Source organism: Amblyraja radiata, chromosome 14 (assembly GCF_010909765.2).
Source record: "Amblyraja radiata isolate CabotCenter1 chromosome 14, sAmbRad1.1.pri, whole genome shotgun sequence".
NCBI classification, from domain to species: Eukaryota; Metazoa; Chordata; class Chondrichthyes; order Rajiformes; family Rajidae; genus Amblyraja; species Amblyraja radiata.
The window spans coordinates 53,715,028-53,739,743 of record NC_045969.1 but is presented as its reverse complement, the minus strand read 5'-3'; the positions used below and the strand labels follow the sequence as shown (position 1 = coordinate 53,739,743).

The 24,716-nt window shown below is 42.8% G+C and overlaps 1 protein-coding gene across 2 annotated transcripts in view; it reads right to left on the bottom strand.

Moving 5' to 3' along the window:
* bbx (BBX high mobility group box domain containing) overlaps positions 1-24,467 on the bottom strand; it is a 166,666-nt gene extending 142,199 nt beyond the window's left edge. For both annotated transcript variants that reach the window (XM_033033367.1, XM_033033368.1), the window contains exon 1: positions 24,248-24,467. The gene's annotated coding sequence lies outside the window, so the exon portion shown is untranslated. The remainder of the gene's footprint in view (positions 1-24,247) is intronic.
* Positions 24,468-24,716: the final 249 nt, after the last annotated feature.

The following is a 24,716-nucleotide window of genomic DNA, read 5'->3' as shown; positions in this document are numbered from 1 at the left end:
TCCAGGGTGTGATTCATCCTTGATTATGCTGCTGGCCTTGCCGAGGCAGCGTGAGGTGTAAATGGAGTCAATGGAAGGGAGGTTGGTTTGTGTGATGGTCTGGGCTGTATCCACAATTCTCTGCAATTTATCTTGTTTATGACAATTAATAAAATATGAATTCTGTCAGTTTTGCAATCAATTTGATGAGGATGTCTGATTTGGTAGAATTTTCAAGTTGAATCATATAGCAACAATCTAAATATTAATAACTAAAGTATTTTAATTTTACATTTTGTTTCTACAGATACCTCAAAGGATCGTAAAGGTTGTATTTTAAACACAATACCCTAGTGTTGTATCTTTAAAAAGGACCTCGAATACAGACCTGCACAATTTATTTCTGTGATAAAAATATATTAAAGCAACCACAAAGCCTTTTGGCCAATTTGAGGGCACGAGGTGGTAAGGACACATACTGTGGGCTCATGTTGTCGACCCCCCAGTGGCGAGCTGACCTCAGTCAGGCGAACGACAACAAACAGACAGCAACAGCGCCGCAGCTTGGCGCCAACCATGCGCCCTTTTTAGGGCGGGCACCTACGGATGTCCAACCGGATGGCATCACCCTGCTGTGGACTTCTGATGCCTCAAACACAAGAAGAAGAAGACGACACATACTTTTGGCTGAAGCCATCATTGTTCCAACCAACAAGCACCACTACCTGCACGGACACAGGAAGTAGGAAACAGAGTAATGAATAACTCATTTAGAAGTCAATTAATGGCAGATCTCACATATGGCCTTTGTAGAATAATGATAAAGCTCAAGAGAGTCAAGAGTGTTTTATCGTCATATGTTCCAGATAGAACAATGAAATTCTTACTTGCTGCAGCACAACACAAGATGTAAGATCAATTGAGTATTGCACAACATTTTAGCAACAAATATAGTTCTTCATAAACGTGCCCAATTTAGTTAAGAAAGAACCCTCCTAGTTTAGCGGGTTTTATTCATGAAAGAACCAGTCACCATTATAAACCATAATTATGTTATGGAGACATGGGTTGTATTCTGGCTGTGCAGTTATCACATGGGGTTAATGGGCCACAACTTCAGAAGGAACTACAAGATTTAAAAAAAATTATAGTGTTTAAACGCTATAGACATCTAAAAACAGAAAGGGAGAGGGAAGTTGCTCATCAGACATTAACAATGCTTGATGTTCCCGCTATTAAACAGTGCGAATGCCATCACAGTCTGACGTTACATTGTTGGCTATTAACAGAGGCCTATCTGCAAAGTGGTTGTGCTAAACACAGATCAACGCTTCCCACAGCTCAAAGTCCACAGTTATTGTCTGGCCAGTAAGGGGAGCCAGCGTGTTCAACACTGCTTACAGGCAGCAATGTAGCGTTCATTAGAAAAAGTGGTTCACACTGCTATATCATAGTTATAAAATAAACACACCCGCAGGTCAAGGCTTTTAAATAAACTGAGATTTTCAAACAACAGCGCATGCGGTTCATTTGCTCTGAAGGAATTCATCCAACAAAATAAGATGGGTCGATTATACAACACTTGTTGCCTCAAATATCACAGAACCATGTTTTAAAAACATGTACTAAAGTACAGCAAAATAGACCCCTTCTCTCTACTCCTAGATCCACACTGACATACCTGCTGGCTTTACATTTTATGAAGTAGTGGTGTCAATGTGAACTTCATGAATTAAAATATAATCCCCAAGTGCACAGGTCAATCCACACTCCTCACATTTTTCGGCCTCTTAGAATTACTGGGCAGCAACTACAAATTGCACACAGCTTCTGCAGCTCGCTTTCTGACACATGCCTCACTGCCTAAAGATCAGCATCGGGGCCCATTGACATCTCCCTGCCTTGCATCATTTTAATGCAGTCGCTAATGGGTGTAAACCCAAAGCACAAATTTATTATACTTCAGTTATGAATCATAGAAACATAGAAAATAGGTGCAGGAGGAGGCCATTCGGCCCTCCGAGCCAGCATCGCCATTCATCGTGATCATGGCTGATTGTCCCCAATCAATAACCCGTGCCTGCCTTCTCCCCATATCCCTTGATTCCACTAGCCCCTAGAGCTCTATCTAACTCTCTCTTAAATCCATCCAGTGATTTGGCCTCCACTGCCCTCTGTGGCAGGGAATTCCACAAATTCACAACTCCCTGGGTGAAAACTTTTTTCTCACCTCAGTCTTCCCCCTTATTCTATGAGTACTGATATTCTATCAGCAATCTCAATTTAAAAGAGTGAAAGAAAGAAGAAATGTTAACTCTTCAATTTAGTGGGTGCCTCAGAGCTAATGTTACGTTCATAAAGTAAATCCAGGATGACACTCCACGAAGATAGACACAAAACTCAGCGGGACAGGCAGCATCTCTGGAGAGAAGGAATGGGTCTCTACGATGCGGACAATAAGTAGGGAGAAAGTAGAAGGCTAAAAAGAATTCGGGAACGGATATAAGTTATTGTCAACTGATTAACCCTGAGATGTCGTATGCCAGTAATCTCCCAGAAAATAATTGCCTGTGTGTGTGTGTGTGTGATTGCATCACTTATCCACTCGTCCATGTTATGGAATCAAAACCTGATTCCCCCACCCAATAAAGCACAGCCACAACAATTTCCAGGTTATACCATTGCCAGGTGGTCAATACTTCATACTTTTCCCTCATACTACATCACCATCCTCACCCCCAACCCTCCTCCACTGCCTGTCTCCAAAAACTCCAGAGCTACTCCCACTAGCACAGCTGTCCGCGTCTGATGCTGTTTGTTCTTCCATTCTTTCTCTGATCTAATAGTTCAATAATCTCCCACATACTCTAAACTGCCAGTCCCTAACCTGTACCCACCCATCTTATGTGCCATGCTCAGACCTTCAATGTTTCTGGGCTTAATGCACCCCCCCCCCCCCCCCCATTCCAAGAAGATTGAAAAGACTAGGCTTGTACTCACTGGAGTTTAGAAGGACGAGGGGATATCTTATAGAAACATATAAAATTATAAAAGGACTGGACAAGCTAGATGCAGGAAAATGGTCCCAATGTTGGGAGAGTCCAGAACCAGGGGCCACAGTCTTAGAATAAATGGGGAGGCCATTTAAGACTGAGGTGAGAAAAAACTTTTTCACCCAGAGTTGTGAATTTGTGGAATTCCCTGCCACAGAGGGCAGTGGAGGCCAAGTCACTGGATGGATTTAAGAGAGAGTTAGATAGAGCTCTAGGGGCTAGTGGAATCAAGGGATATGGGGAGAAGGCAGGCACGGGTTATTGATTGGGGACGATCAGCCATGATCACAATGAATGGCGGTGCTGGCTCGAAGGACTGAATGGCCTCCTACTGCAACTATTTTCTATGTTTCTATGTACCATCCACAACCCAGCATCGCCGTGGAGTGCAAGAAGGCGCATTTTCAATACTAGAAATGTGCAATATTTCCAACCACCGAAATAGGCCATAGGTACTGGTCTCAATACTCATCCAGCCTACCCAGAGGCAAGTATTTTTGTAATCCTCAGGATATTAGGAATCCTGGAAAGTCCTGCTGAAACAGAGCTTGTGGGTTGGCAATCAATGAGGCATAACAACATTCCTGCAGATAAGATGGTTTCAGCAGTGTGATTGGGAAAGAGCAGAAGGCAGCAAGATAGGTAGGAGTGCAGAAAGGGGAAGAGAAAAAGAAACTAAAGGCACTGAGATAGAGACTTGTGAAAAGAGGAAGCACGGTCAGAATGAGAGGTAGAGACAAAGAAATCAACAGCGAGACAAAGAGAAGGCCAACAGAAAATGAACTGAAGAGAAGGGATGATTAGCAAAAGTGCAGAGACAAGAAAAAAACATTTTTTTATGAAGTCCAAAAGAGGATCAACAATTTCAGCCACACAGGTGCCACACAGGTACAATAGAGCACAGAACGTGCCCTTCCCCCCACCATGTCTGTGCCGACCATGATGCCAATCTAATCCCATGCCCGCACATGACCCATACCAGGCTATTCCTTACCTGTTCATGTGCATTAAATGTTGCTATTGTATCTGCTTCTACCACTACCAAATGTTGCTATTGTATCTGCTTCTACCACTACCCCTGGCAGCACATTTCAGGACCTACCACTCTCTGTAAATGTTCTCCCTTTCACTTTAAACCTATGCCCTCTAGTATTTGACATTTCTACCCTGGGGGAAAAAAAAGGTTCTGTCTACCCTATCTATGCTTCTCTTAATGTTATACATTTCAAACAGGCCTCACTTCAAAAAACAATTCACAAAGGGCGACACGGTGGCACAGCGATAGAGTTGCTGCCTTACAGCCCTGGAGACCCGGGTTCGATCCTGACTACGGTGCTGTCTGTACATCCCCCCCCTCCCCCAAGACCACATGGGCTTTCTCTGAGATCTTCGGTTTCCTCCCACACTCCAAAGACATACAAGTTTGTAGATTATTTGGTTATTTGGTTTGGTCGAAGTGTAAATTGGCCCCATTGCCGCGAGAGTTTTGAGCATTTATTTTTATATTACTATGACTGTTTAAAAAATGTTCATGTATTAAGATTACTAGAGGATGGACAGTTCACATCTTTCTCTGTTTACAAAAGTGTCTTTAGTTTAAACTTTTGTACTTCTGATGAAAGTTCATCAACATCCAACTGTCCCCAGTATGTGTAGGCAAGTGTTAATGTGCAGGGATCGCTGGGCGGTGTTGACTCAGTCGGCCGAAGGGCCTGTTTCCGTGCTGTATCCAAAAACTAACCTAAACTACAACAAATCCAAGTTTGTCCAACCTCTCCGTCTAGATTTACCCTCTAACCCAGGCAGTATCCTAGTGACCCTCTTCTGATCCCCTCCACAGCCTCAACCTTCTTTGTGTAGTTTAGCAACCAGAACTCCACACAATACACTAAATGTGGCCCAATTAAATTTTTAAACAGCTGCACCAATCGCAGAAACAAAAAGCAAAAACATTGCAGATTCAGGGAATAAAAACAGAAAATGCTTGAAATACTCAGCTGGTCAGGAATCCTCTGCGGGGGACAGATTGCATGTTGATGAACTTTCATCAGAAATACGAAAGTTTAAACTAAAGACACTTTTGTAAACAAAGAAAGATGTGAACTGTCCATCTTCTATTAATCTTAAAACATGAAATTTTTAAACAGTCAAAGTAATACAAAAATTAATGCTCAAAACTCTTGCGTCAAGGTTTCAAAGGTCTTTTATTGCCACCGGAACCAATTAAGGTACAATGATATTCGTATAACCATACAGCCATACAAAAAAAAGCAAAAAGGCACACAACTGCATAAAAGTTAACATAAACATCCACCACAGCAGATTCCCCACGTTCTTCACTGTGATGGAAGGCAATAAAGACCAATCTTCTTCCCTCATTTTTCTCCCGCGGTCGGGGCAGTCGAACCATCCGTCGGGACCATTGAAGCCCCCCAGTGTCGGGGTGATCGAAGCCCCCGCATCGGGGCGGTTGCAGCTCCTGCAGCTTGGAGCTCCCGAAGTCGGTCTCTAACCAGAGACTGCGAGCTCCACAATGTTAAAGTCCGCATGCTCCCACGGTTGGAGCTCAGAGGTCGATCCCTGGCAAAAGGATCACGAGCTCCACGATGTTAGAATCCTGCAGGCTTCCACGGTTGGAGTTCCCGAAATCAGTCTCCAGCAAAGGCCACCAACTCCTCGATGTTAGGCCGCAGTGTGGACAGAGATACAATACGGAAAAAAATCCCATCTCCATCGAGGTTAGAGATTTTAAACATTTCCCCCAACCCCCTCTCTATAGTACATCTGTAGAAAAGAAAAAAATAACATTGAAACACAGGACAATTTTTCAATTGATGACTGATCTCCATGACGTTAGGTGCAGGTAGGAACTGCAGATGCTGATTTAAACCAAAGATAGACACAAAAAGCTTGAGTAACTCAGCGGGTCAGACAGCATATCTGGAGAAAAGGAATAGGTGATGGTTCGGGTCTAGACCCTTCTTCTGAAGATTATTCATGATTCAGAATTCACCCATTCCTATTCTCCAGAGATGCTGTCTGACCCGCTGAGTTACTCCACATTTTTGTGACTATCCCCTTGACCTAAACATTATAATCTGCAATTTTAATACCTGTATATTTCTCTACAAATTTTCACAGCTCGTTACATATTACAGAAAATTCTTTTATTTCCAATTCCTAGCACTGGTAACGATGAAGATTTATTGCAACAGCAAAAAACCATCTTCAATGATAAATGAGAAATATTTTAAATATTTCAGTGACAGGGAGTTACATTAGATATAGTGTGAAAGGGCTCCATGCAGTCCAAGTCATATACTCCATTCTTAATCCACTTAGAAACAAGAATGAAGAGCAGGGCTGGCCTGCTTGGTCCTCTGAATCTGTTCGGGCACTATTTATGATCCTGGCTGATGATCCCTGCAACTTAACTTCCTGCAGAAAAAAAGCTATAAATTTCAGTGATTACCAAAACCGTAGTCCTCTTCCAATATTACAGTCAGCAAAGCATAAAAAGGTCACTGTTTGGCGAGTCGAGACGGTGAGTAAATTAAATTGTTTTATTTTGGAACGTAAAAACAACGAGTTTACTCGAATCAGTAAAGGGCCTGTCCCACTGTACGAGCTAATTCAAGAGTTCTCCCGAGTTTCCACTGATTCGAACTCGGAGAATTACGGTAATAGCCGCTCGTAGGTACTCTGGGTTCTCGTGGACATTTTTCAACGTTGAAAAATCTTCACGCGTCTTCACGAGCTTACCGCGTTTCCCGAGTACCTGCCGTTAGCGTTACGAGCCGCTAAGAGACGTCCCGAGCTCCGACATACCCGCTACGTACATTCTACGTGCTTACCACGAGTTTGATTTTTTTTTTTAAATTCGGGAGAGCTCTTGAATTACCTCGTACAGTGGGACAGGGCCTTTAGACAGCCAAATGCTACTTCTACAAGTGTGGCGCTAGAATGAAACAACACCGTAAAAAGCCCACGAATCTCACCCCCCCCCCCGCGCCCACGTGATCCGTGCAGCAATCCGAGGGTTTGACTAACCAGAGCCACCACCACGTGTCACTACAACTGGTTCATTTTTCTATTTATCATTATCAACAGAAATACTGATGATCTATTTCTAGTTGACTAAAAGAAATGTTTTTGTAAAACAAATAATGTCCATTTTATTCTCTAACGGTTAGGGAAGTAATGGTAGAGCTAATGCCTTACTGCGCCAGAGAGCTGGGTTCGATCCTGACTATGGGTGCTTGTCCGTACTGAGATCTTCAGTTTCGTCCCACAGTCCAAAGACGGGTTTGTAGGTTAATTGGTTTGGTATAAATGTAAATTATCCCAAATGTGTGTAGGATAGTGTTAGTGTGCGAGGGAACGCGGGTGGGCCAAAGGGCCTGTTTCCGCGCTGTATCTCTAAACTAAACAACTTACCATACGATAGAACTTTATTTATCTCAGGAGGGAAATTGATCTGCCAACAGTCATAAAACACAAAATACATGAAACTTGAATTTAAAGTGATGAGTGGAAAGGATTGGGGATGTGCAACGATTGTAGGGGGGGCAGTCAATCTCCACCATGACAGGGTTTGTACAGTTTGATAGCCAAATGGAAGAAGGGTCTCCTGTGGCATTCTGTACTGCATCTTTGTGGTACCAGTCTGTTAGAAACATAGAAAATAGGTGCAGGAGGAGGCCACTCGGCCCTTGGACAGGTACTCATTGTGAGTCTGAAGAAGGGTTTCGGCCCGAAACGTCGCCTATTTCCTTCGCTCCATAGATGCTGCTGCACCCGCTGAGTTTCCCCAGCAATTTTGTGTACCCTCATTGTGATCATGGTTGATCGTCCCCAATCAATAATGCCTTCTCCCCATATCCCTAGATTCCACTAACCCCTAGAGCTCTATCTAACTCTCTCTTAAATCCATCCAGTGACTCTGCCTCCACTGCCCTCTGTGGCAGGGAATTCCACAAATTCACAACTCTCTGGGTGAAAAAGTTTTTTCTCACCTCAGTCTTAAATGGCCTCCCCTTTATTCTAAGACTGGCCCCTGATTCTGGACTTGTCCAACATTGGGAACATTTTTCTTGCATCTAGCTTGTCCAGTTATTTTATAAGTTTCTATAAGATCCACCCCCTCATCCTTCGAAACTCCAGTGAATACAAGCCTAGTCTTTTCAATCTTTCCTCATGACAGTCCCACCATCCCAGGGATCAATCTATTGAACATACGCTGCACTGCCTCAATCACAAGGATGTCCTTCCTCAAATTAGGAGACCAAAACTGCACACAGTACTCCAGATGTGGTCTTACCAGAGCCCTGTACAACTGCAGAAGAACCTCTTTACTCCTATACTGAAATCCTCTTGTTATGAAGGCCAACATTCCATTAGCTTTTTTCACTGCCTGCTGTACCTGCACGCCAACTTTCAGTGACTGGTGTACAAGGACACCCAGGTCTCGCTGCACCTCCCCCTTACCTAACCCCATTGAGAAAATAATCTGCCCCCTTGTTTTTGCCGCCAAAGTGGATAACATTTATCTATATTATACTGCATCTGCCACGCATCTGCGCATTCACTCAACCTGTCCAGGTCACCCTGCACCCTCATAACATCCTCTTCACAGTTCATACTGCCACCCAGCTTTGTGTCATCTGCAAACTTGCTAGTGTTGCTCCTAATTCCCTCTTCCAAATCATTAATATATATGGTAAACAGTTGCGGCCCCAACACCTTGCGGCACTCCACTCGCTACTGCCTGCCATTCTGAAAAGGACCCGTTCACTCCTACTCTTTGCTTCCTGTCTGCCAACCAATTTTTTATCCATGTCAACACCTTACCCCCAATACCATGTGGTCTAATTTTAGTCACCAGTCTCCCGTGCGGGACCTTATCAAAGGCTTTCTGAAAGTCTAGATACACTATATCCACTGGCTCCCCTTCACCCATTTTACTTGTCACATCCTCAAAAAATTCCAGAAGATTAGTCAAGCATGATTTCCCTTTCATAAATCCATGTTGACTTGGACTAATCCTTTTACTGCTATCCAAATGCCCCATTATTACCTCTTTAATAATTGACTCCAGCATCTTTCCTACCACCGAAGTAAGGCTAACTGGTCTGTAATTCCCCATTTTCTCTCTCGCTCCTTTATGAAAAAGTGGGTTAACATTAGCTATCCTCCAATCCACAGGAACTGATCCTGAATCTATTGAACATTGGAAAATGATCACCAATGCGTCCACTATTTCTAGAGCCATCTCCCTGAGGACCCTGGGATGCAGACCATCAGGCCCAGGGGATTTATCATCCTTCAGTCCCATTAGCCTACCCAATACTATTGCTCGCCTAATGAAAATTTATTTCAGTTCCTCTACCCCTTTAGATCCTCTGTCCTCCAGTACATCTGGGAGATTGTGTCTTCCTTAGTGAAGACAGATGCATGCTGCTGAAGGTACTCCTCAGGTTGACCAATGGGTCATGGAGGGGTGAGCTGTATCGTCCAAGATGCTCCGCAGTTTGAGGAGCATCCTTCCCTCCAAGACCACCTCCCATGAATCCAACTTCGCCCCCAGGACGGAGCTAGCCTTCCTGATGAGTTTGTTAATCCTATTAGCATCCACATTATTTGTTCCTGATGTTCAGGCATTGTTGCCAAGGCCTGTCACAGTCTTTGAGAAAGTGGTGGTGGTGGTGGTGATGAGCCAAATTCTTGAACTGTTGCCAACCTCTTGGTGAAGGTATTCCTACACTGCTTCTGGGGAGGCAGTTCCAGGGTCCAGTGACAATGTGTGAATGGGGTTATATGTTCAAGTCGGGATGGTGTGTGACTTGGAAGATAATGCGTGGGCCTTGTCGTACATTTGCTACCCTTGTCCTCTGGAAGAGCTCACAGATTTGGAAGGCAGTGTCAACAGTTGAGGTGAGTGATTACAATGCATGGCACCAAGTACAACCAACAGTGGAGGGAATGATTGTGTACGGTTTATTGAAGTGCTGCTTCGCCCTGTGTGGTGGTGGTCTTCTTTTTCGAGGAGAGTATTTAACTGGCCAAAATAGAAATACGTTGAAGTGACTGCTGAAGAAGCAAAACCGGAATTTGACATCTGGCCAGCCATGCAGAACATGTTCTCGACTTTGTGAAAAGTGAAACAGATATGCAGTCACAAGGAGAGAATGCAGCCAAAGGCCATGCCACCAGATGATGGATTTTGCTTTCGTCAAGTAATAACACAAAATGGCACACATGACCACATCTTCCCCAGGTCTGAAAATACTTGGAGTTCAATTGGCGTGGGTGTTAAAAACAATAAAATACTCACTCTAGTTATTGCCATAATACTGCATGCACCAAGATTACTAATGTACCCATCTGGAACCCATCTTGCGCCCACCTCTGTGAATGACAGGTGCAACAAGGTAGTGTCATTGGGGATGGGCAATAAATGCTGGCTTTGCCACATCCCAGAATAAAACAAACCTCCATAACCTCATGGTTTTGGACATCTCTCTCAGCCATTACAATCACCACATGCCTGGTTCATTGACTATAGGCAAGCATCACAAAGCTGCAACACTGATCAACTAGTCTACTCAGCAGAAAAACAACAGAACCCCCCTCCCCCCAAACAAGCAATTAGATCACGGCCAAGATTTCTGTCACATCCAGTTGTAACTGCTGGAGATCAATCAAATAACCCCAATGGATATCACCAATCTCAACAACAACCAAGCCAAGCATGCGGGTGCAAAAGGCACTCACAATCTTCAAGAAGTGCCCAGCTCATGAACATCCTGCCTCTCCATCGAGTCCCAAGCATCACAATTGTGTCTGCAGTTAATGCCATCAAGAAACAGCTGAAATACATGATACACCAGGACCCCTCAGTTATATAGTGCCTTAGTGGTGGCAAAACATTCCCAGCCACCTCACAAGGTACTTTATCAAACATAATTTCACTTCAAACAACTTTATGCGTATTAGTGTGGGGGACCAAAAGCTTTAAGGAGGAGATATGGAAGGAATGAAAATAATTGAAATGGCAGTTGGAGCCTTGGCTACCAATGGTGAAGTGTTTGAATTCAGGGGCTATGAATGGAGATGGTCAGGAGATCCAGACGTTCAAGACCATGAAAGGATATGAAAATGAGAACAAGATCGTCTATGGTTGTGGCACTGTTTTACCAGTACCCACTGCAGGTCAGTGTTAAGGCACTGCTTTACCAGTATACACTGTAAGGTCACAGGGAATAATAGTAGAATTAAGCCATTCGGCCCATCAACTCTACTCTGCCATTCAATCGTGTCTGATCTATCTCTCCCTCCTAACCCCTGTATGTCAGTGTTAATGCATTGTTTTACCAATACACACTGTAATCGATGATTAATGCACTGTTTTACCAGTACACACTGTATTCAGTGTTAATGACCTGTGTTACCAGTACACACTGTAGGTTAGAAAACACAGGGTAATAATATGACGTAGGAGCAGGATGACACTGAACAGCTTCTCCACCATTTATCAGCTTGGCACATTTCATCTTTGACTTCAACATGTTCCTGTCTCACCTCCAATACTCAGAAATTCCCATGGTCCAAACATTTTCCTCAATGTTGAATATTGTTTCTGAATTAACATCCATAGCTCTCTTAAGGTGGAAATTCAAAGATCCATAACCTTTGGAGGAGAAATTAGTGATTCTCTTTCCGAAGACAATCCCAATTTGTTTGGGGAATGTCACACCGCAATTATCTTTATCAAGCCCTGTACAGGCCATTTGGAAGATTATAGAGTCATATAGAGTGATACAGTGTGGAAACAGGCCCTTCGGCCCAACTTGCCCACACTGGCCAAGAATGTCCCAGCTACACTAGTCCCACTTGCCTGCGCTTGGTCCATATCCCTCCTAGCCTTGGTCCTATCCATGTACCTGTCTAACTGTTTCCTAAACAATGGGATAGTCCCATCTTGTATTCCATAAAGACAGCCTTCCATTCTTGGAGACTCCAGGTGATCTCAAGAGGAGAGCTTAGAAATATGGAGGCCCAAATATGAAGTGTTTGGACACAGAGTTTTATAAATTGTAAAATCCATGGCAGCCACCAAACTCCTATATGAATTATCCAAGCACTTCCAATGGCATCTACTTCCAAATATTAAAAAGCTGCAGAAGCAGTAAATCTAAAACAAAAGCAGAAAATGCTGGAATTGCTCGTTAGGTGGGATGAGAAACAGAGTCAACGTTTCAGGTTGGACACCCTTCGTCAGAACACAATGACAGCTTCCTTGCATGTTGAAAAACTGCCCTGCAACTGTCTGTATCCAGAAATAAACAAACCAACCTAATCTGGACCATCAACAGCAGTCTCAGTCATCAACTAAATGATGGAAGATGTTGATGATGCTGCTAGAAAAGTAGTAAAAGCCAGATGCTCCGATTTACTTCCACCAGATCTCAGTGCCTGGAGAAAGAAAATAAATTCCAGAGGCAAGTTGGGAGTGATTTTTTTTACATCAGAGCAATTATGATGCCAAGGAATCCAGTAAAACTGAAGTAAAGGTAAACCCAAGAACACAATTCTTTACTGTCTGAAACCACACTATTGCAAAGGGGGTATGTGGTTGCTGGACACCAAATCCTAAGGTCAACATCGCATTAGTTCATCAGGACTGTCTAATCCATATTTTCTCAGAAAATGAAGCAGTCTCTCCCTATATGGCAGGAAGACTTTGACAATACCCACACTTCATCTGACAAGTTTCAAACAAAATGAATGCATACAAATGCAAGGAAATAACACTCTCCAGCAAGAAAAGTAACTGCCATTCTGGGAGGTTCGATCGCATTGGTCAGATTTCACCTCACCCAATGTACCTCATCACTAGTTGGACATAAATCCAGAAATCCTTTCTCACCTGAATCGTAGTAACTCATATAGTCCCAAACCACCCATTGAAGTGAGGAAGGGTCTCGACCCTAATTGTCACCCATTCCTTCTCTCCAGAGATGCTGCTTGTCCCGTTGAGTTATGCCAGTTTTTTGTGTCATTGAAGTGCAACTTGGCCTTGCAACCAATGGTCACATTCTATGAATGAATAACATTTAAAAAACTGGCGAAAGTGTGTATCTTCCTAATATTCACGTCTCAATCCCAGAAACATTTGAAAAGAAAATGAACTTAAATTTATATAACACTTCACACTACTCACCAAAAATGGAGAAGGCATCAGAAATAAGTGCTTTGAACTGCTGTTGCAGAAAGCATTCACCATTCAGCAACAGTGCAGGAATGTTTTGATTGCATTAGTCGATGGAGTGCATCAGCAAGAATATCCACTCTTCCAGTGGCGCGAGTCTTCAATATCTTTATGCAACCTACTAGATGAGGCTGAGGAGTCAGTCTGCCCCGCTATGGATCTACATCGGGCAACGCAGCATTCCTGGTTTGATTGTGAAGTCTGACAAAGTGTCTCGACTCAAAGCGTCACCCATTCCTTCTCTCCAGAGATGCTGCTTGTCTCGCTGAGTTACTGCAGCAATTTGTGTACATCTTCAGTGTAAATTAGCATCTGCACCTCAAGCCTGTTTCATGGATCATTATGTTCATGGTTGATCTTTGCATCATAGTGCATTTTTCCCCATACTGACCATCTCTCTCTATTCCTTCCATGTGCATAATTCAACCCATCTCCAAATGTAAAAGTCATAGTCATACAGCATGGGCACTGGCCCTTCAGTCCAACTTGTCTATGCCAACCAAGCTGCCCCGTCTACACTACCAGCCCATGCCTGCTCCAATTAATACAAATTGTGATCAATCTCATAAATCACCCTGCAGCAAATGTGTTCCTGCTCCCATTGTGAATCCTGCAGAAGGCACAGCACCAAGTGCTTGCAGCCACCACCTGGACAGGAGGTACAGCAAGTACATTTTGTTTCAATCTCTCCGACATTGCAGCAAACCTGGCCGTGCCACCAGCCCCACTCTGCAGCAGTCAGACACTACTTTTGATGCATTTGGCCTCACATTACGACTAATGCCATTTGCATTTATCAAATTAACACAAAAACACTCCAAACATCTATCATCCAGAAATAATACTATTTTGCTCATTGCATCGCCATTCAAAGATACCTAAACTGAAGGCGGATTTTATAAACTGGGCTGTCGTTCCGGATGTACAGGAGATTGACAAGTGATATAATCGGGGTACTGAACACGTTAATAGGATTACAGATGGTGGATGCAAAAAAAGTGATATTCTCCAGTGAGAAAACCAAGATCAAAAGAATATAATCTTAATTTACACCTATGAGCAAAAAGATTTTTCATAGCCAATGATAATAGAAGACAAATATAGACACATTCCCTCAATAGACTGTGAAAGCTGGGTTATTTGGAGGTTTCTTGGTAGAAATCAATAGGTTTTTATTTACTTTGGGCAGTGCTTTGTCTCTGACAATATTCGCCAGTCCAGCACACCTCTAAGATGTTAAAAACTTAATCAGGTTTTATTTCTAGTGTGTGTATTTTATACTTTTTGAATAATAGTTTATTAAATAAGAAGTTGATTAGTAAATAAAAAGACAGATGAGGCAAATATATAGATGGAAAAAATAGTTGATAAATGTAGCTTCTTTTTTAAGTGATTATGCATACCAGCAGGTAAAAGGGACTGGACGAGGGCATCAAGTGATATAGGGCAACACTGTGAATGTATGAGGCTGTGGTTGAAGTGAATGGCAGCTGAGTGGCCAACACCAGTGAGCACCAGCATTGACAAAGGAGTTCAAACACCTGCCTTTCCAATTCCATTTCTTAACACAATAGGTCACGCGAGGAATCAGCATGAAATTAATGTGGTGTAATGCCCATTAAATCAAAATTCCATGCACAATAATAATTGTAAAAGCTCAAATTGAGTCATACAGTATGGGCCTAACTTGCCCATGCCGACTAAGATACCCCATCTAAGCTAGTCCCATTTGCCTGTGTTTGGTCCATATTGCTCTAAACCTCTCCAATCCTCTGGACCAAAGTCTATAGCAATATTGGGAAAATCAAGATACATTCTGGACCACAAATCATTACACACTCTGTATAATACTCATATAATACAGCCGTGTAATATAATACGCATACAAAACCAACCTACAGCCGTTATGCACATTACAAAAAAGAGCAATAAGAATCATCAATAAGATTGGATATCTTGAATATACCAATTTATTATTCTTAAAGTCACATATACTGAAGTTCACCGATCTGGTTAAATTTAAGACTGCACAAATCATGTACAAAGCAAGAAATAATTTACTTCCGGAAAACATACAAAAACTGTTTATGGAAAGACAGGGCGGGTATCATTTGAGATGGGAACTTAATTTTAAAAAACTCAATGTCAAAACAATTCTTAAAATGTGCATAGCAATCTGTGGGGTGAATTTGTGGAATGGTTTGGAACAGGAGATAAAACTTAGCGCAAATAATTCAGTTTAAAAAGATGTACAAAAACACTTGTTTAAAAGGATATTGGGATGAGGATAGGTGACTGTACGTGGGATATTTGTTATACTGATTGTATTGGGGAAGGGTGATTATAGGGTGATGGGTTGTATATATGACTAAGATACTGAATAGTACATGAGGGTGTTTTTTTCCTTTTTATTTTTTTCTCCCTTTTTTTGTATGGCTTTGTAAATATTTGATTAGTGTATAAATGTAAATAATTTGGTGTACATATGGAAATAGGTGTTTATCGCTGCTAAATTTGTATAAGATAATTATAAGCAGTTGAATAAGGGGTGGGAATTAATAAGCTTTGGCTTCTTCCTGCTCCTTTTCGGACACATAAGATTCATTTATTTATAGATATTGTTTATGACACTATAAATATTCTTGTTTTGGGTTTTTTTGTATGCTGTTTCATACTTGCTTTTTATTCTGTTCGAAATAAAGAATTAAATAAATAAAAATAAAATAAAAAGCTTGGTCCATGTACCCACCACCCTGTGAACAAGATGTCCATTAGTTTCCTATTAGATCTTTCCACTCTCACCTTCTCCCCGTTGGATTGCAACCTTGTCGTGGTTGGGGAGCTTGTGATTCTCAGTGACCCCTAGAGCTATGCTTCGTCTCCTGTTAGGGTCTCCCATGCTGGACAGGTCGCAGGGTCGAGGCGAGACAAAGAGCGATCCACTGGTCCTCCAGGTTGGAGGTTAAGCACAGGGCTAACAACCCTGTCTCGTAAAACAAATATGTTACGGAAACAACTGAAGGGATCAACACTACTGGGCATGGTGGAGTGGAGGACCTTCGTTGCTGCCCTACATGCCAGGAGGCATAATATGCAGTAAGTAACTCTCACCTTAAACCAATGTCCTCTTGTTCTTAATTCCCCTACTACAAGTAAAATACTGCAACCATCAATGCTTATACTAAAAATCAAATCAAAACAATTGATGCAATTTAATCCTGTCTAAAATTATGAAACGGTTAGGTTTCCCTTTTATGAACATTGAAAATCACAAATGCAATTCAAATCTTTCTTATGATTAATCCTCTGAAAGTAATCAATTAACACCACAACATACCTAACACTGTTATAGTAGAACAAATATATTTAGGCCCTATTCAGATTAGTTTATTGCCGTATGCACTAGGGTGCAATGAAATTCCTTGTTCATTTGAAGCTCACAGAGTAAACAGTGTACTTACAGTAATGATAAATAAACAATAAATACAAGGAGTGCAAGACAGCAGAATAATGCAATGACTGTGGTGCGATGGGAAACAGTACTGAAGACAGCAGCAGAATAACTGAATGAGGTCGAGTTAAGCATAATAGTACGCAGCAGCGCCTCCTGGAAGATGGTGAGGAAGAGGTGACTTTTACGCGATAGCCATGGTGTTCTTAAGTCTGTTCTTATGCCAGAAGGTAGAAGGGGGAATGACCAGGGTGGTGGGCATCCTTGATGATACGTCCAGCTTTCCCGATTCAACGCACCGTGAAGATGGAGGAGCCTGTGATAGACTGGGCTGTGTTCACCACTCTCTGTGCACTCAGGCGGTCAAGAGAAGAGGAGATGGCCATACCCAAGATGCCACTCCGAATATCTTCTATAGCGCATCTGTAGAAGTTCGGGAGAATCCTCGTGGACTTGCTGAATCTTAGATACCCAAGAAAGTAAAAATACACCAATGATCTTTCCTATTCACTGTGTCAGTGAGAAGGGATCAGGTTAGTCTGCTGGAGATGAATGCTTAGAAAGTTGAATCTGTCAACCATGCCTACAGCAGCCCCAATGATGGGGACAGTGGTCATTTTGTTAGGTCATTAACATCTCTTTTGTCTTGGTGATGTTAAAGATTACATTACTGTCCTGACACTATGAAACAGGGTTCCCGATCTCTTTCCTGTACTTCATCTCATCAACGACATTGGTCTGACTAACAACAGTAGCATCATCCTTGAATGCAGAGAATGAGTTAAAGTTGTACGTGACCACTTGGTCATGAGTGCAGGGAGTAGAGCAAGGGAGTGAGCACGCAACCCTGAGGAGCACCAGTGTTGAAGGTCAGGGTGGAGCAAATGTTATGACCAATTATAACCAACTGAGGTCTGCTGGTGACAAAGTCCAGAAGCCAGCGGGTGATGGTGGCGCCATGGACAAGGTCCAGAAGCCAGCGGGTGATGGCGGCATGATGGGCAAGGTCCAGAAGGTTAAGAATTAGCTCATTTGGTATTGCGATGTTGAAGTCTGTGCTATATGAAGGTGGTCCAAAACAGAATGTAGTGTAAGAAAGATGCCATTCTTTGTAGATCCAAATTTCTTGCACAATAATTGCAATGGGTCGAGATTGTCTGGAAGACTAGCACTGATGTGGGCCATTACCAATTTCTCATAGCACTTCATTATGGTCAATGTTAGTGTTACTGGGTGCGGGTCATTGAGACAGGTCACTTTATTTCCCTTGGTGACTGGAATGATGAAAGTTTCCTTGAACGGATAGGAACAGTAGTCTGTTGAAGCGAGAGGTTGAAGATATCGATGAAGATTGCGGTCAGTTGACTGGTCAAGACTTCAAAATCCGTTTGTGGACTACATCCGGATCAGCCACTTTCCGAGAGATCCCCCTCATAAAAGCAGATCTGTCTTCAGCATCTGAGATGTATGGAACAGAGCCAACTGGGATAGGGGTATGGAGACAGGCCTTGGTGGAACATTGTGTGCCAGTTGAAAAAGTCATAGAACTCATCCAGTGGAGTTGCATCGGTTCCAGAGATCAGCCTGGTTTTTAACGTAGCCCGGGATGATTCTGGTCCAGCCAGTCACCTGGCATCTGCTGGACTTGAACCTCCAGCTTCTTCTGCATGTTCCTCTCGGCATTCCTGGTGGACTTGCAGAGATCACACCTGGTGTCTTGTACAGCGTGGGACCATCCTTCATGAAAGCTGGCGATCTAGACTTTAGCAGAGAGTGGCTTTGTCCGAATGCAGTTGTCAACACATTTCTTGATGAAACCAGTGATGACGGAGGTGGACGATGCTCTCTCACACGCTCCAGTCCAGCAACTTAAGGCTTCAATGGACCCTCGGTTTCCTCAGACAGTGGATGAGTTACTCTTTGTTGGAGGCTCCCGCATCAATCTCTGACCGTAAGCTTGTAGGAGCAGCACCAACGGATGACCAGACCAGCCGAGATCAGGAATGGAGCGATAGACGTACCTGACGGTGGTGAAACAGTGTTCAAGGATACATGCTGATGTTACTTGGGAAGTACGTTCCTGAGGTTTACATACATTATCAGAAATATATAGAGTATAATAAAAATGTACTAAACCTGCATGTAGGAGTGCTGCAATAACTACATTTCCAAGGAATGCCCCACTCTGTGCTATACCTTGCAATGGTCAAATATTAGTAAACTATTTGTAGAAATCAATTTAAGAGACATACCATTCTTAAAATATTAAATCCAAATAATTAAAATAATTTTAAAATTCCTTCATTTAGCTGCAATTTCTTCTCTCCAGAAATAGACTCCTTCATGGTGTCCAGTTTACCATAGATCACTCATTCTCCAGCATCTCACCAAGTAACCATCCCTCATGAGGATCTTGCAGCACATTATCTGATCGTGAGCAAGGGCCAGCACAGCAGGTACATCTCCAACAAAAGTTGCCTCATGAAGAGGAAGCCAGATTGAAGCCAGAGGGAGAGCCCAGATCAACATTAGCTGGTCAACTCCTTCCTGAAACAAACAACAGCAGAGACAAAAGATAAATCTTGGACTTCCCTATTATTTTTTTTTTTTTATGACTCAGGTGCTCAATATCAAGCAGTTGAAATTTGAGACGTTTTAATTGGATTTTTCCTTTGAAGTTACCAAGGATCATTTGGCCTTTTCCTGCCTTATTTTCTTGTGTATTAGTAATTATCAGCCCTCACCATCCACATCCCGGGAGTCACAATTCATCAAAAATTCCACTGGTCCAACCACACAAACTGTGGCTACAATAGCAGGATCAATGACGAATGTGTGATGGAATAACTGTCTCTTGCCTGGATGGTGCAGCTCATCAACAAGTGAAGGTTGACATTATCCAGTAAAAAGTTGCCTGCTTGATCGATACTTCAAGCACCCTGAACATCCCTTCCCCGCATTATCGCCACAGTGACAGCAGTGTGTACCATCCACAAAGCACACTGCAGTTACTCATCTGAGCAGCTGCCACAGGTCTAACCTCTACCCCTAAGAAAGGCAAGGGCTTGAAATGCATGGAATACACCACCTCACTGCACCTTTCCATGTTGCACACCTTTGTGACTTTTGCCATTCCGTCATCATCGCTGGGTCTAAATTCTGGATCTCTTTCCCCAAACAAGTTATTGGTGTGCCTTGTGCGGAAGGACTGCAGCGGTTCTAGAGGATAGCTCATCACCACATTTTCAAGGTTAATTTCAGATGAGACCCAACCTTGCCGTTGATGCCCAAACCCACAAATATTGATTAAAAAAATAAGAATGTGTGAATCTGAATCCACAATTTCAATTTCCATAATTACAAAAGAGACAATGTATTCAGCATAACAATAAGGACGTTATTTCTATGCAATTTTATTTTTCTTCAAGAAATTTTGGTTGGTCCACTGTCTGTTAAACGGGAATCAAGAATTAGGGAAATTGAGAACCAGAAGGCATAGGTTTAAGGCGAGAGGGGAAAGATTTAATAGGAATCAGAGGGGGAACTTTTTCCACACATAGGGGGGTAGTGGGTATAATGAACGAGCTGCCAGAGGAGGTATTTGATGCAGGTACAATAACAGTATTTAAAAGACATTTGGACAGGTACGTGATAGAAAAGGTTTAGAGCGAAATGGGCCAAATACGGGCAGGTGGGACTAGTGTAGACGGGGCATCTTGGTCGGCATGGGCAAGTTGGGTGGAAGGGCCTGGTTCCTCTTTGTATTTCTAGTGTGAAAAATTATTAACATACTGCAATATTTTGAAATCAGACTTCTGAACAATATTTAAAACTTCAAAATTGAAATTAGAAAAATCAGGTATTGATTGGTAAAAGAGTTTCATGAAATATTTAAAAGTCTTTCACAACCTCACAATAAAATACTCTGATGTGCATTGAGTGTTGTAATATAGAAAACATAGCAGCCAATTTGTCCACAGTAAGATTTCCCAATAGTAATTTGATGAGATCATATGTTTGGATGTTATGAATAAATGTATAAATATTGACCAAGATGCCCTGAAGAATCTCCATGGCCTTCCTGGGAATGATGTCAGGGTGTTCTGGAAGCAATATAGCCTATAACAGAACCAGTCCTTCTAATCCCATCAACAGGTTAAGAATTGTTAACTTAGTACCGTGAAATATTAAATGCCTTCCCACCTTAGGTGCTATGTTGCAGAAAATTAAAATCACACTCGCCTATGGCTGGGCATATCACTTTGGAAAATACGTCCACTCTCTCCAATATCCCTTCCTTCATCCTAGATAATAATCACTAAAACTCAACGTCTGCCAAGTCTGCCACCTTATACCCATCAGCACAGATACAGATCATGCCTTACAAAAGGATGTTCCACCAGTTGGAGCTATAATACTTTTGCAGGATTGCTGTTCTGCACCTTATACGAGTAGTCTGTATTAATGAACACCGAACCGCATTCTCAACCTCAAATGTAACTTTTAAGTCTAACATTTTATACCAACTATACCCATTTGTAGTAGCTTAGTCAAGGTCTGTGTGCAAAAAGCTGCCTTTCTGAAGTGGCCTTGCAATCCATTCAGTTGCATCATTCACTCACCACGCTGACTGCAGTGGTTGAAGAAAGAGGCCCACATCAACTTAAGGCCAATAGGCTGGTCCACATCCAAGTTATAGAGCACAGGATAGGGCAAGAGTGTTAAATAATCAAATGTTCTGAATGAAAGACAACTCTACCCTTTTTCCTCACCCCTTCAAAGGTTTCAAAGGTATTTTATTGTCACGTGTACCAATTAAGGTACAGTGATCACATCATCAATTGATCCTCAATTTCACTTTTGATTTTTTTTTAATGAATTGGAACTTGAACCATTTGAGAACTGATCAGATACATATTATGTATGCTATAAGCTGAGCATCAATGGAATTTATTCCCATTTTCCATTGTGTCTATAATAGCCATGTCAACATCTTCCAACAAAAATTGCTTCCACACGCCCACAATTTCCTCTTGCATGATGGGAAACTGTGGTATCATAGCTGAAAAATATTTTACAACTTCAAGTAAGTTCACTGGGAAGTTCACTGCACAGAACTATACACCGAGATTTTTGATTCAAACAAACAAGTGTAATGACCAAAGTCACAGATCAGGGATATGGGCTTAGTCACTCCCTTTGTCCAAATGCAGAAATGCATTATATGAGATGCACCCCAAAATCTGGACAAACACTCAACTTCCTTTCTCTCTTTTACATCGATTGTACAAACCTTGCATTGGAAAACTTATGAGAGTTGACAAGAGTACAATCTGAAGATCTAAAATCATAATTATTCCCTCATGAAATAATATTTTTTGTTACACCATAAGCCACAATTCTTTCGCATACAAACATCAGGATAACCCAAAGAGCCTTAATTTCCTACGACTGTTGTCTAACATACCAATGGTTGGAATACTTAGAACATAGAACAGTACAGCACAGGAATGCTTTGAACAAATTAATTTCCCATTTCTGTTTTGAGTTGGCCGTTCGTGATAACGATCATCAAGATATTTACTATTCGTGCTCACTTTCTCCACAACTGTTTTTTTTTTTAAAAACGAATCTTGCAGAAATATCACCGAGCAGTAGTAGATGCCCTTTAATACATCTGTAGGAGACACTACTTTGATCATAGAATGTTGTTTTCAAACTTTCATTTAAAATTTTCAGTTAGTTGAGATTTGGGTGTTTCGAGAAGAGATTTAAAAGGAATCCATTAAAAAAGTGTCTTGTCTTAATTCATAATGTCACCTTAACTAAAATGAAATTATATTTTCCTAAACTTTAATACAAAAAAGCTCCATCAGCTGTAAAATAGCATGACATCAGTAATACACCAAACCAAGGAAGGGTATATCATAATAAAGTCTATCTTCACAAAATAATAAACTTTAGTCAAATAACATCTGATTATTGACCAACTCTGGCTAGCAACTGTTAATTCATGACCAATGGAGAAAGCCTCAGTTCATCTTCATATTGAAGACCACCGACAAACAGTACAAAATGAACAAGCCATACGTTAAAGATGTTTCTTAAGGCAATTGCGATATAACATTTCTCTTTTATAATAGAACTGCAGCCATTTCCTCGAAGCAGTTAACAACTGTAAATAATGTTGATTAATTCCTTCAGTTTACCTTTCATCGAGCACATTGATTTTCGACAATACGCGATTGGCAGAACCGAAGTTTTGAAAACATTGGCATTCTCTGAGGTTTTGAAATACTCGACACCCCTGCATTACACCTGTATTTAACTTAAGCATGAATTAAAACTTGCGCACGTTGACTCAAAGTGCAAACGTATGGTAACAGAACTGGCTAAAAATGGTGCTTGTGTTTAATTAATCCGGCGAAATGCGACGAATTTGCTGTGGACCAACTCTGTGGATTGGTTCAGTGGTAGCAGCCAGTAGTTACAGGACTTGTCAGCGACACTGCTCCACACATTCTACAGGCACATGGGACGTACACTTACGCCTTACGTATTAAAACACTACAATATGCTGTAATTTTACAGTCTGCCCTGGCACAGAACAATGATATTAACTTGGAAATCAATCACTTTTCTGAGACCACGACACAGGTACACTGTAACCCAACGTCAAAACACGGGGTGTTTGGGAAAAGGACGACTTGCAAGACCAGACAAACCTCCCCCCCCCCCCTCTGGTCCAGGCAGCTCGACACAAGCCGGCCCAACAACAAAAAGTACACTGGCCAAGTTACAATGCAAGAGCCAGCCGCGAGTGCCCGTGTAAGTGGGGGCCCCGGCCGCCCTCGTCCAGCAGCACGGTGGCGGTGCAAAGTAGGCCAAGCTCAAGTTTGCATGGCTGTGTGCAAAATGTCGATGCGAGCGCTGACAAGACAGCGAGTGCGAGAGTCCATCTTGCTTGGGGGAAGCCGAGAGCAGAGTCAGTCAGTCAGTCACAGACCGACCGACCGACAGACAGACAGACAGAACTGCCAGCGCCGCTGCCATTTCCCCTCAGCCGGCCCTGCACTCACTCATTCTCTCCTCCATTAGCATCAGGCCACTCAATCCCTCAACACCAGGCTACTCACTCACTCCCTCCCTCTCCCCTCCATTAGCACCAAGTCACCCACTCACTCAACACCAGGCCACTCACCCACTCCTCTGCTTGCCTGGGTCTGCTCACTCTTTGCTGTAAGAACGACGAGGATTATTGTTTAAAGTGCCCCTGTTGTAAGTGGGCGAGTGGCTGCGAGGCATGGACGTGTGATCTGCAGGAACATGGAATGGTTTCAGCTTTCTCTCCCCCCCCGGTCCCCACTCGCCGACAGTCGGGGCGAGGAAATAACACTTTGCAAAAAGTGCAAGCTGAGGCAGGAGGAGTTTGGAGAGGGTGCATTCAACAGCGGCCCCGGGGGGCAGGTACAAGAGGCGCTGTGCCTTCCTTACCTCACTCCTCCATCGGGCAGCGGGGGGCCGGGGCCTCGCCGGCTCTCTGCATGGACACGGGGGCAGAGAATGAAGGGCGGCCGGCAGAGCAGGGCCGAGCAGCTGATCTCCGCCGTTACACACGGATCTCCCTCACACAGTCCCTCCCCCAGCGCTCACTGTGTGTATGCTGACAGCAGCCCCGAGCCCGCCTCACCTCGGGACGCACGGAGAGAGGTGGGACTCACACACACACTGGTAGAGAGACACATACTGGTAGAGAGAGAGAGACACACACGGCGAGAGAGACACACACGGCGAGAGGGACACACACGGGGAGAGAGACACACATGCACATGGGAAGAGATGGGACACGCACACACTGGTAGAGAGACACACACACATTGGGAGACACACACTGGGAGAGAGACACACACACTGAGAGAGAAACACACACATATACACACACTAGTAGAGAGACACATACATT